General features: G+C 46.9%; 1 long non-coding RNA gene across 1 annotated transcript; it reads left to right on the forward strand.

Moving 5' to 3' along the window:
- The first annotated feature begins 663 nt into the window (after positions 1-663).
- On the forward strand, positions 664-10,855 carry LOC115645159. The gene is made up of 3 exons (XR_003998668.1): positions 664-741; positions 7,867-7,872; positions 10,843-10,855. It is a non-coding gene; the product is annotated as an uncharacterized LOC115645159 (long non-coding RNA).
- Positions 10,856-13,050: the final 2,195 nt, after the last annotated feature.

Genomic DNA, 13,050 nt, shown 5'->3' on the forward strand with positions numbered 1-13,050 from the left:
CCAGCACTTTGGGCCATAGGTCCAGAGAGAACAGAGTGGTTACCCTGCCCGACAGCACAGTGAGGTGGCTGAATACATGCTGCCCACCCTCCATTGCAGCTGCTAACTGGATGGACCAGTGTGATGTCTTGCAGGAAGATCAGAGAGTACCCACCACACACAAAGGAAGGAGAGTATCTGGCACCTGCAGAGACTCTCCTTATAGTCTCTGGGGTTGAGTGAGGTGAAGGTGGTGAATCTCATTGCTGGAGTTGAAGTGTGACAGATTTATATTACCAATCTGCCTGAGGCTTCAGGTGATCATGCTGAGGCCACAGGATCTTTAGGGGAGGAGATGAAGGAGCACACCAAGTGACTAAGTTTAAAGCTGTATTAACCAAATAACAGTGATGTGTGCGCTATAGGGACTTGAGATTGTTGTTTTCCAACTCGCTGACCTTCACAGTCTCACTGGCTTTGCAGTCCCTGCAGTTCTGTTCAGCTCATTTTTTTTTCTTTTCTCATGGCTGGTCAGGGTTGAGATATGAGCTCCTGGATTTTTGGCATCAGAGAGTCTGTTTGTGTGCATTGGCCTTGGGCTGCTGGAGTCAGCTTCTTATCTTTGGACCTAGCTGGAGCGTCGAGTTAACCCGTTCCCTTCTTCCTTCCTCCCCCTTCGGACTCTCACTCCACACTCACACCTTCAACCCTTCCCAAAATTCTTTCCAATGCGTATAAAAGCATTAGCAATGTACAGTGCTGGTGATTGCCCAAGGGACCCCATGGGGGAGGCAATTTTTACTGTGATTGTGACAGAGGATCCTCATAGTTAGGGAGCAACCTGCCCCACAGAGCCACACATCAACTCATAGTTGATCTCGAAGGTAATCAGGGAATCTCAGTAGCTCTGAGTCTGCTGTTAGGCTTGTTTTTTTTCCTTACCCCATCAAGGCCCTTGTGGCCTGGAGGACAAGATTAATGTCTCCCCACTGCTGGAGAGTGAGTGTCATCTTTCCCCTGGAGCCACGTGTGTCTTCCAGGAACCAGTTCAGCTCATACAGCAGCATGGCAGGGGCTGAAAGCTCCATGGATTCAACTGTGCCAGCAGACTCCCAGTTGTCCTCCAACTGGACCCCAGAAGTGGCCCTGTAACCTTCGGACAGGTGCATTTGTGCCCTCCCTCAATGGTAGCAGAACCCAGCACAACATCACCTGCACCACAGTGTCCTTCTTGGCCCCAACACAGAAATGAGTGGCAGAGGGAGTACAGCAGCCCTTGGTGAAATGAAGTAGGGAAATACAAATACCACAGTCCAAGGGCTGCCCCCCAACAAAAGGGAAGATAACAATCTCAGGGTGGCAACAGCAGGGGAGGTGAAAGGGGAGGGGTCAGAAGTGGGATTGGGGTCTTCAGTGACTGAGCCGCTGGGATGTGGAATGACCTAACCAGGAACAGGGACTGATTTGGCAGGTGTGGGGAGCCTCTCTATGACCTTGGGCTCAGGTGTCACGATGGGCTTGGCCCCTGCAGTCTTGGCATCAGGTTGGACACCGACTGATCTAGAGCCCTGGGCTGCTTCAGGAATGACTACCCTGATTCAGGGAGGGTGCCCCAGAAAGCACTGGCCCCAGCTGCTCGGCCTTGGCTGTCACCTTATTGAGCTTGGCAGTCTCAAGCATGGTGCCATCTACAGCTAGGCAGACAGAATGGGCAAGGAGCTCCCCACAAACTAGAGCAGCATCAGTGTCCCAGGCAGTAGACTGGGAAAGGGGAGAAGGAAGAGGGGACACCACAATGGACTTGGTGCCCAGATCAAGGAATGCTGGCAGATATCATACTTCCCTCGAGGGGGAGATGCTGGGCCTGTGACTTATGTGTGCTGTGCTTCCCTCTGTAACCAGTACCCAGCCCTCCATGGTGTCACTGAAAGGCTGGCCAGCAGGGATGGATCCAGCTGGCAAGGGCAATTTGATCATGGCTTGAGGAGGCAGGGATGGGGCAATAGAGGGAGGAGTGGTCTCTCCCTGCGATGGGCCCTTTCCTGGGCTCTGTGACATCACTTCTGCTCTCTCCTCTGTGGACCCCTCCTGATGGCTTTTATGAGCAGCGTGGTCCATCTTCTCAGCTGGGAGTGATGCAGAGGGGGTGCCCCTCGCACCCAAGTGGTATCATTGGCTGGTTTACAAGGAGGAGGGAGAACTGGGTGGTAGAATCACCACAGTGGCAGGACCAGTGCCCTCCTGAGTGTCTGGGAGCAAACGGCATCCCTCTTTGCCAGCCAAGGGATAGTGCCTCCAGACATGCACAAAAGCCTGGCACAGGAAGAAAGAAGTCTTCCCCAAGGACAACTCTAAGCACTCACCACCATTCACTACTCTTCTAGCAGCTGGATGGTATCTGGCTGGAAGAACGAGAGGGTGGAGAAAAGGCTCATGATGGAGACCAACTTCCCCAAGGTAGAGAGAAGAAGCAGAAGGGCAGCCTGTTATTCTACTAGCTCCAGTTCCTGCCCCCCAGTTTGACCCTTGGCTCTGGTATCCAGTTCCTGCCTTCTGGCTTGACCCTTGGCTTTGACTCCTGACTAGTGACTACAGCTCTGACGATAGCCACTAGGTTTCATGCCTGCGCCAACCACTAGGCCTGATGCCTGCTCTAAGCACTAGATTAGACTGCTCTTCTCCCAATCAGCTAACACCCACTCCAGGGCATGTCCCCCAAGCAAGCTAAGTACTAATCCCACTTTTGACTGGTCTGTGGCATATGATTGTGAACACAGCACAAATTGGAGGTGATATTGGTTAAGAAATCCATGTAACTGAGCACAATCCCTGTCAAATGTAAAGGCAGCTTAGGCTCATGGTCAGTGCATGTCAGAATTCTTGGGACAGCAGACAGTACCTGGGCTTGTACCTGGGCCTGGAGGACCACATTCTGCTCATGTAGCATGGCAACCTGAGCCCACAATTCCTGTAGGACCCCAACAATATCTGAGAAGCTGGGTTGGGCTCTTGTTGGGACCATTCTGCCAAAGTCCCAATTTATGTCCTAGGGGCTGCTCAAACAGTCACACACTGAGATGTAGGTGGTGCTACTCAATGTTCGGAGCAGAATCAGAGGGAAGAACCAGAGCCTGGTCAGGAGACAAACCAATGGTTGGAACCACAAGTCAAGCGTCAGAACAAAACCAAAAGGGCAGAGCTGGAGTCATGGACAGGAGACAAGCCAATGGTCAGTACCGGGAGTCAGGAGTTCAGAGGCAGGCAGGGACTAAGGCTGAAGCAGAGCTGGTAAGGGTTGGCGCAGGGGCTGGACAGGAAGCAGGTCTGGTGCAGCTGTGGGCATGGAACATATTGAGCAGCCATTGTGCTGCTGTTGCTATAGGGCTTAAGTGATGATCTATGGGCTCTTCTGACCAATTATGGAGCAGTCTCTTAGTTAAGGTTTATTGGGCACAGATGAGCTCATTGGGTTGCTAGACATCTGAGCCCAGAGGCAACTGAGTTCCTTCTCTTTTATTCCATTATTACTTAGTTTCCTTAAGTGCCTTTGGTGAGGGACCTTGTCAAAGGCTTTCTGAAAATCCAAGTGTGCTATATCAACTGGATCCATATGCTTATTGACTGCCTCAAAGAATTCTAATAGATTGGTGAGTCATGATTTCCCTGTATAAAAGCTGTTGTGTGTTCCTAATTTGCTGGGTGCCTGACAGGGGCTGATTTGCAGAAGTGGTAAGAACTTATTTGAAAATGAAGTCAATGGGAGCTGTGTTTTGAACACATAAAATGGTCCTAGGCATCTGAAATTGGATACCTGAAGTTAAGAACTTAAGAACGGCCCAACTGGATCAGACTAATGGTCCATCTAGCTCAGTAGTCTGTCTTCTGACAGTGGCTGGTAAAATTAGCGCATACTCTTGACTTTTAGGGTACGTCTACACTACGGGATTATTCCGATTTTACAGAAACCGTTTTTTTAAAACATTGTATAAAGTCGAGTGCAAGCAGCCACACTAAGCACAATAATTCGGCGGTGTGCGTCCATGTGTCGATTTCCGGAGTGTTGCACTGTGGTTAGCTATCCCATAGCTATCCCATAGTTCCCACAGTCTCCCCCACCCATTGGAATTCTGGGTTGAGATCTCAATGCCTGATGGGGCAAAAAACATTGTCGCTGGTGCTTCTGGGTACAGCCTCACCCCTCCTTCCATGAAAGCAGCAGCAGACAACTGTTTTGCAGCTTTTTTTCCTGGGTGAACTGTGCAGATGCCATAGCATGGCAAGCGTGGACCCTGCTCAGCTCAAGACAGCAATCATGGACGTTTTAAAGACCTCGCGCATTCTCATACCATCTATGCTGAACTGGGACCTGCAAAGCCAGGAGAGGAGGAGGCAGCTATGGCAGAGCGGCGACAAGAATGATGAGGACATGGACACAGAATTCTCTCAAACTGTGGGCCCCGGCGCATTGGAGGTCCTACTGGTAATGGGGCAGGTTCTAGCCATGGAATGCCGATTTTGGGCAGGGGAAACAAGCACAGTGTTGGGACCGCATAGTGTTGCAGGTGTGGGACGATTCCCAGTGGCTGTGAAACTTTTGCATGCATAAAGGCACTTTCATGGAACTTTGTGACTTGCTTTCCCCTGCCCTGAAACGCCAGAATACCAAGACGAGAGCAGCCCTCACAGCTGAGAAGCGAGTGGCAATAGCCCTCTGGAAGCTTGCAGTGCCAGACAGCTACCGGTCAGTCCGGAATCAATTTGGAGTGGGAAAATCTACTGTGGGGGCTGCTGGGATGCAAGTAGCCAAAGCAATCATTAAGCAGCTGCTACAAAAGGTTGTGACTCTGGGAAACGTGCAGGTCATAGTGGATGGCTTTGTTGCAATGGGATTCCCTAACTGTGGTGGGGCGATAGATGGAACCCATATCTCTATCTTGGCACCGGAGTACCAGGGCACCCAGTACATAAACCACAAGGGGTACTTTTCAATGGTGCTGCAAGCACTGGTGGATCACAAGGGTCGTTTCACTAACATCCACGTGGGATGGCAGGGAAGAGTTCATGATGCTCGCACCTTCAGGAACACTACTCTGTTTAAATGGCCCCAGAAAGGGAATTACTTCCCAGACCAGAAAATAACAGTTGGAGATGTTGAAATGCCTATAGTTATCCTGGGGGACCCAGCCTACCCCTTGATGCCATGGCTCATGAAGCCATACACAGGCAGCCTGGACAGTAGTCAGGAGCTGATCAATTAAAGGCTGAGCAAGTGCAGAATGGTGGTAGAATGTGCATTTGGCCATTTAAAGGCACGCTGGCACACATTACTGACTCGCTCAGACCTCAGCCAAACCAATGTCCTCATTATTATTGCTGCTTGCTGTGTGCTCCACAATCTCTGTGAGAGTAAGGGGGAGACCTTTATGGCGGAGTGGGAGGCTGAGGCAAATCACCTGGCCACTCATTACGCGCAGCCAGACACCAGGGCAATTTAGAAGAGCACACCAGGAAGCGATGCGCGTTAGAGAAGCTTTGAAAACCAGTTTCATCGCTAGCCAGGGTACAGTGTGACCGTTGTGTTTGTTTCTTCTTGATGAAACCCACCACCCCTTGATTGACTCATTCCCTGTAAGCCACCCAACCCCCTTCGAACACAGGCTTGCTTTCTAAGGAAATAAAGTCACTCTCATTTAAAAATCATGTATTCTTTATTAATTAATTATAAAAAGAGGGAGAGAACTGACAAGGTAGCCCGGGTAGGGTTTGTGAGGAAGATAGGAGGGAAGGAAAAGGCTACTAAAAACATTTCATAATAATGACAGCATTTTGGTTGGGCTGTCCACTTGGGTGGAGTGGGCGGGTGCACAGAGCCTCTCCCCGCGCATTCTTACTCATCTGGTCGGTGAGGAGGCTAAGGAACATGCTGAGGGGGGAGGGTGGTTATACAGGGGCTGCAGCAGCACTCTAAGATCCTGCTGCCGTTCCTGAAGCTCCGCTATATGCTGGAGCATGTCAGTTTGATCATGCAGCAGCCCCAGTGTTGCATCCTGCCACCGCTGATCTTCCTGCCCCCACCTTTCATCTCGAGCATCTCTCCTCTTATCTCGAGTGTCTCTCCTCTCCTCACGTTCGTCCCTCCTCTCCTCACGTTCATCCCTCCTGTCCTCATGGTCACAGGCATCTTTCCTGTACTTTGATACCACGTCCTTCCACTCATTCAGATGAGCTCTTTCAATGTGGGTCACTTCCATGATTTCTGAGAACATTTCATCTCGAGCCTTTTTTTCCTGCCACCATATCTGAGATAGCCTTCGGGATGGAGTAGGGAGGCTTGAAAAATTTGCAGCTGCATGAGGGAGGGAAAAAAGGAGAGAAGTATTTAAAAAGATACATTTTACAGAACAATGGTTATACTCTTTCACGGTGAACAACACTATTCACCTTACATAGCACATGTGATTTCACTACAAGGTCACATTTTGCATCTTAATATTGAGTGCCTGTGGCTCTGGTGTTAGAGATCTTACAGACGCAGATACGGGCAGCAGAATTCGGCTTGCATGCGGCCATGGTAAGCCATTGTCTTTCGTCTTCTGCAGCCTTCATATTTCCAGCGCCTTCCTTTCTCAAATAGCAAGCAAAGCCCGTTGAGTGCTGCTTCTTTCCTGTTAACATGCAGCAGCAGAAACCACCCCCCCATCCAATTATCTGGGCTGATCGCTTTACCCCTCCCCCCACCACGTGGCTGGTATCATGGAAGATCACAGCTAAATACCTCCCTCCCCACCACCGTGTGGCTGGTAGCAGGGAAGAGCCCTGCTAGCCAAACGCGAAAAAGCTCAGCACCAATCACCTCCCCCCAGGGAAGGATTTCTTTTAAGCCACAGGCAAACAGCCCAGCCATCTCTGTCCCCTTAATTAAATTCATGAATTTCAATCAGGTTACCATGAACGATATCACTCTCCTGAGGATAACACAGCGAGATAAAGAACGGATGTTGCTTGAACGCCAGCAAACACCAGGACCATACGCAGCGAGGCTTTGTCATTCAATGATACCAGATTACTTGCTACGTGCATGGCATGGTCAAGTGTCCTACCATGGAGGACAGAATAAGGCTGCCCTGCCCAGAAACCTTCTGCAAAGGTTTTTGGAGTACCTCCAGGAGAGCTTCATGGAGATGTCCCTGGAGGATTTCTGCTCCATCCCCAGACATGTTAACAGACTTTTCCAGTAACTGTACTGGCCGTGAATGCATCCAAGTCCTCAGGGCAAATTAATCATTAAAAAATGCTTGTTTTTAAACCATGTTTTATATTTACAAAGGTACACTCACGATAGGTCCCTTCCATGGCTTCATTGTCTGGGATAGTGGCTTGAGAGGGTTGGGAGGGTAATTCCGTCAGGGTGAGAAAAAGCTCCTGGCTGTTGGGGAGAACGGCATGCTGTGTGCTCTCTGCAAGCTTGACCTCCTTTTCCTCCTCCTCATTTTCCCCGTCCGCAGAATCCTCAGGCATGGCTCAGATTACCCCCACCTCGGAATCCATGGACAGGGGTGAGGTAGTGATGGTGGACCCCTCTAGAATTGCATGCAGCTCAGCGTAGAAGTGGCATGTTTTTGGCCCTGCCCCAGACCTTCCATTTGCTTCTTTGGTTTTCTGGTAGGCTTGTCTGAGCTCCTTAACTTTCACACGGACTGTACTGAGTCCCTGGTGCGGCCTCTCTGCATCATGGCCTTGGAAATTTTTTCAAATGTTTTTTCATTTCATCTTTTGGAATGGAGTTCTGTTAGTATGGAATCCTCTCCTCATACAGCGATCAGATCCAGTACCTCCCATGCTCTTTTTCGATTCTCCGGAGACTGCATTGTTACCTTTGCTGATGAGCTCTGCGTGGTCACCTGTGCTGGTGAGCTCTCCATGCTGGCCAAACAGGAAATGAAATTCAAAAGTTCGCAGGGCTTTTTCTGTCTACCTGGCCAGTGCATCCGAGTTCAGATGGCTTTCCAGAGAGGTCACAATGGTGCACTGTGGGATACCGCCCGGAGGCCAATACCATTGAATTGTGGCCACATTAACCGTAATCCGACATGGAAAACTGATTTGAGCGCTACTCCCCTCATCAGGGAGGAGTACAGAAATAGATTTTAAGAGCCCTTTATATCGATATAAAGAGCTTCATTGTGTGGACGGGTGCAGGGTTAAATTGGTTTAACGCTGCTAAATTTTGTTCAAACGCCTAGTGTAGACCAGGTCTCAGTGCCTCAGTTAGCCATCTGCAAAATGGGGTTAGTATCAACCTCTTATCTCACAGAAGTGGTGTGAAAGCAAATTAATTGATATGTGTGAAGCACTCAGATACTATAAAGATGAGTGTTATAGAAAAGCCCACAAGGAGATTAATAATTCTGTCCTTAGAGCTGTGTTTGAACAGTGTGCAGTAAATAAGTCTTGAGTCCATCTGCATCATTCCCTACATCCCAGTCTTTGTTACCATGTGCTCAGTGCCACCTGAGATGCAGAATCTAGAAAAAAAAACCAACCTATGTAAATTTGCCATTTATGTTGCTTGATTACTCTTTGCATTTCACTCAGCTTGGATAATGAAACAGATTGAGCACTATCACTTTTGTTCTAATTAATTCACTTTCTGTTGCTAGTGTAATACCACGGCGCTGAGGTTCAAAATATGTTAAGTCCAGAACAATCAATACCTCAGACAATAAAGCTAAACTAAATTCAGCCAGAGAAGACAATGCCTTTGCATGGATCTACCCCATGGAACAGCCTACCTGGTTCAAATATGATCAATCTGACCTGCAGATTGAACAGAAAATTCCTCAAAGTGTAAACGATTCAAGCAAAAGCAAACCAACTTGTCAAAGACTGAGAAAAGTTCCACCAGACAAGACTTTACATGTGTTATAGCAAAGAAGAAGTCTCTGCTATAATGGTCTCCATTACTGCTTTAGCCTAGGGCTAAAATAGCAGAGAAAACCTTTTTAAATGAATTTTTCATCCAGGTGGCTCTTGGGCTGATCACCATGACAGATGTGGTGCTTTTACCATGAAAGACATTTCAGGTCTGCAATGCTGAAACACCATGTCTGACATGTCTTCTGTAAAGTTCTTTCCATAGATGTCTCAGGATAGTGAGTAAGGCTACTAGCCATAACGGGCATTTTCTTACCTACACATAATGGGGTTTGCAGGACAGGTTTTCTCATGAGCTATCTGATGAAAGGCTTTGATGGGTATGAATCATTATCATGGCCTGTTCCCATCTGCATGAAAATAAAATTCTTAAACATAAGGTTCTTTTCTTCCGTTTCCCACACCCATCCTCCTTTTCTTCAGGGCAGCTTGTACTAGTGCTTTTAAAGTAAGTGCTACCAGGTGCTAGTGGCTTCAAAGATTCATCCTCTATTCTAGTCCACTTTCCTCCATTCCCAACATGATCTCATCTGCAAAAGTGTTTGCATTTTGAAAGATAAATTGGAATCTGTGGGTGTCCAGAGGAGCCTGCTTCATCTATAGGAATGTGATTAGAATCAGCCAGTGGAAAGTGCAGCTACTTAATGCTTCCTAATCTATGAAAGGATATGGAGCTCCTAGGAGACGTCAATCATGTTTAGAAAAAAAAGATTAAAATTCAAAGGGTTAAAATCAAGCTGACTTCTGAATCCTTCATTCTTCCCTTTCCCTGGGTTAATGACAACTGGGACTGTATGACTTATGGTGTCACTTCAGCTTGTTTTCATAGTCTGCCAGAGTCCAGGAAAGTGTGGAGCAATAATATTGCCGTATTTATTCGAAGACAATATGTAGTCATTTCTGGACTGGGGAAGTCATGCCATGTTTATCTTCACAGATTTAGTCAGCTGGGAGATGAATAAGAGTCTAACTTGAACAAGCAAACATTTGCTGCCTTTTCCACAATGCAGTTATTTCACTTTGCATGGCTGAAGACATAAATCTGTCTTTAGTGTCAAGCAAACAGCTTCAGATACATGGCACTAGCTAGGCTTCACAGGACGTCAGCTGAATACTTGTGACCCTGTGTGTTCAAGAAAACAACCACAATCCATCTTAAAACAAAAAATGGCAATTGTCTTATAACGCTTCAGCGGCAAACAATAAAAGGCTGTGAACTGGTCTCTGACTAAATATCAGCATAAAAATGACTTTCTATCTATTGTTCTGCTCACAAAGGGAATGATAGGAAATTATTGATTGTATCAACCTGTTGTTGCAATACAAATATAGAAATAAGGGTTCCAAACATGTATAAAGCAATCTAACATCTATTGAAGCCCTTGTGTGGTGAGAGGGAGTGTTTCAAACAGTCTCCCATACAGACTGAAGTTATAGTGATTTCATTGATATTTTTTGGATGTAGGAATTAACACATTCTGTCCACCACTAGATCATCCTTGGGAGCTAAATATTATAAGCATCACAAAGAGAGGGAACTATCTTATGGCCTTGATCCTGCAAGTCCTTGTGCAGTGCACCCCAGGGTGGGTAAAACTGTTCCATTCCCAGAGACAGATTAAGACATACTCCATACTTCAGAAGGGACTACTTTAAATAAGAAGTCATCACATACTCCCACATGCTGGAAGGAAAAAAAAATCAGGAAACTTACCTGGAGATCATGCAAGAAACCAAAATACCTATCAAAAGAAACCTGATGACAGCCATCCAACACAAAACCAAAAGTGGAACCAACTAGAACTCCACAACCCACAGAACACCACCTGTGGGAGGAACCATGACACCAGGACTCACCACATGGACACTACATGACACCCCAATGTCAATTTATCAAGACTACTTCTAACCAGAGCTGAATTATCTGAGCTCTCCACAGGACTTCTGCTCCATCACAGAATTTGAAACTTGAAGAATTCTTTCACAAACTCTGCCTGAAAGAATTCTTTCACAACAATGATGATACCATTCACAATGACCATGTCCCCACTCACCAGCCAAAAGAAAAAACAATTATTTGACTGGACACCCCAAAGCAGACAAAACCACACACTTGATAATTACATTGATTGCTTCAGGAAAAATAACTGACTGTAAAATCCTTCACAAACATTACATCTACTGCAATCTCTCCACAACCAAAAGGATAGCTTACAAAGCCCCTGAAATCTAACCAAGAGACAGTGATCAAACCAGCAAAAGGGATGCATTTTATTTGACAACTGTGAGGACTATATTAATGAGTCCAACTGACAAATATCTAACACAGGGGTTGGCAACCTTTCAGAAGTGGTGTGACAAATCTTCATTTATTTACTCTAATTTAAGGTTTGGCATGCCAGTAATATGTTTTAATGTTTTTAGAAGGTCTCTTTCTAGAAGTCTATAATATATAACTAAACTATTGTTGTATGTAAAGTAAATAAGGTTTTAAAAATGTTTAAGAAGCTTCATTTAAAATTAAATTAAAATGCTGAGTCCCCTGTACTGGTGGCCAGGACCCAGGCAGTGTGAGTGCCACTGAAAATCAGCTTGCATTCCGCCTTTGGCACTCCTGCCATAGGTTGCCTACCCCTGATCTAACACCACCTACTATAAAAAACTCAAAGAAGACCTCACACATTCACTCAGGAATTTAAGGATATCATCAAATCATTTCCCAGAAAACTCCAACAGAAACTCTCCAGTAACCTCATCCCCCACAAACCCCACCCCAGGAACCTTCTAAATGCTTCCCAAGATACACAAACAAGGGAACCCAGGCAGAATCTTCAGATCTGCCCATTACAGTCTTACTGAAGGAATATTAGGACTCATAGAAACCATTCTCAAACCACTCACCGTGCAAAGGGCCAGCTTCCTCTAGAATTCCACCAATTTCCTCCAGAAGCTCTGCAATATTAACAACTTCCCTCACCAAGGATGTCTCCTCCCTATACATAAACATCTCTTACAATAACAAAGAACAAAACTCAGATATCCACAAAATCACATCACCAAACTCACCCATTTCATCCTCACCCATAACAATTTTACAAAGGGATTCCCCCTTTCCCTCACCCCCACCCGCCACCCCCCAAACATGTCAACCTCTTCACAGGCCACTTTGAGGAAGAATTTCTGGACAAATGTATCACAAAACCAATTATCTTGAATGGTCCCTTGAAAAATGCCTTAACTAATTATGCTAAACATCTGTTCACCTTGCAGTTTTCTGTGATGCTGGGAGTTCCTTTCCCAGACCTGAAGAAGAGCCTCGTGAAAGCTCAAAAGCTTGTCTCTTTCATCAACAGAAGTTAGACCAATAAATGATATTACCTCACCTACCTTGTCTCTCTCTAGCTTAAGGCACAGGCATTTAAGGCTCGTGCCTAGTGTACTGCCTCCTGGAGTCACAAGAAGATATCAGGATCTTAGCTGTGATTTAATATATATTTCCAGCCCTGCTCCTTATGAAGAAAAGCCTGCAAATGAGACTTGAGTATAACTGATGCAGTGATAGCTCTTTGAGTCTGAAGGCAGCCTGAAACAATAGCTCTATGACACTGGTTCTCAAACTAGGGCCGCTACTTGTTCAGGGAAAACCCCTGGTGGGCTGGGACAGTTTGTTTACCTTCTGCGTCCACAGGTCTGGCTGATCACATCTCCTACTGGCTGCGGTTCGCTGCTCCAGGCCAATGGGGGCTACAGGCAGTGGCGCAGACTGAGGGATGTGCTTGCCATCCTTCCTGCAGCCCCCATTGGCCTGGAGCGGCGAACCGCAGCTAGTGGGAGTCGCAATCAGCTGAACCTGTGGACATGGCAGGTAAACAAACTGGCCCAGCCCGCCAGGGGCTTTCCCTGAACAAGCGGCGGCCCTAGTTTGAGAACCACTGCTCTAAGAGGTGTGAGGTGCCCCATTAATCCTATTAGGTTAACTCTGATGCTTGCTACTCTGGTGAAGGGGGCAGGGCACAGCCATCACTGCTTTACTGGAGAAGTCTGTGGGTGGGGGCCTTCACTGCTACCACCCCTTTAAGGTTCTGTTATGGTGGTGTTGACTGGGGCCCTGTCACAAGGTAACACTGGTCCTTTAAC

This window comes from Gopherus evgoodei, chromosome 2, assembly GCF_007399415.2.
Source record: "Gopherus evgoodei ecotype Sinaloan lineage chromosome 2, rGopEvg1_v1.p, whole genome shotgun sequence".
In the NCBI taxonomy this organism is placed as follows: domain Eukaryota; kingdom Metazoa; phylum Chordata; order Testudines; family Testudinidae; genus Gopherus; species Gopherus evgoodei.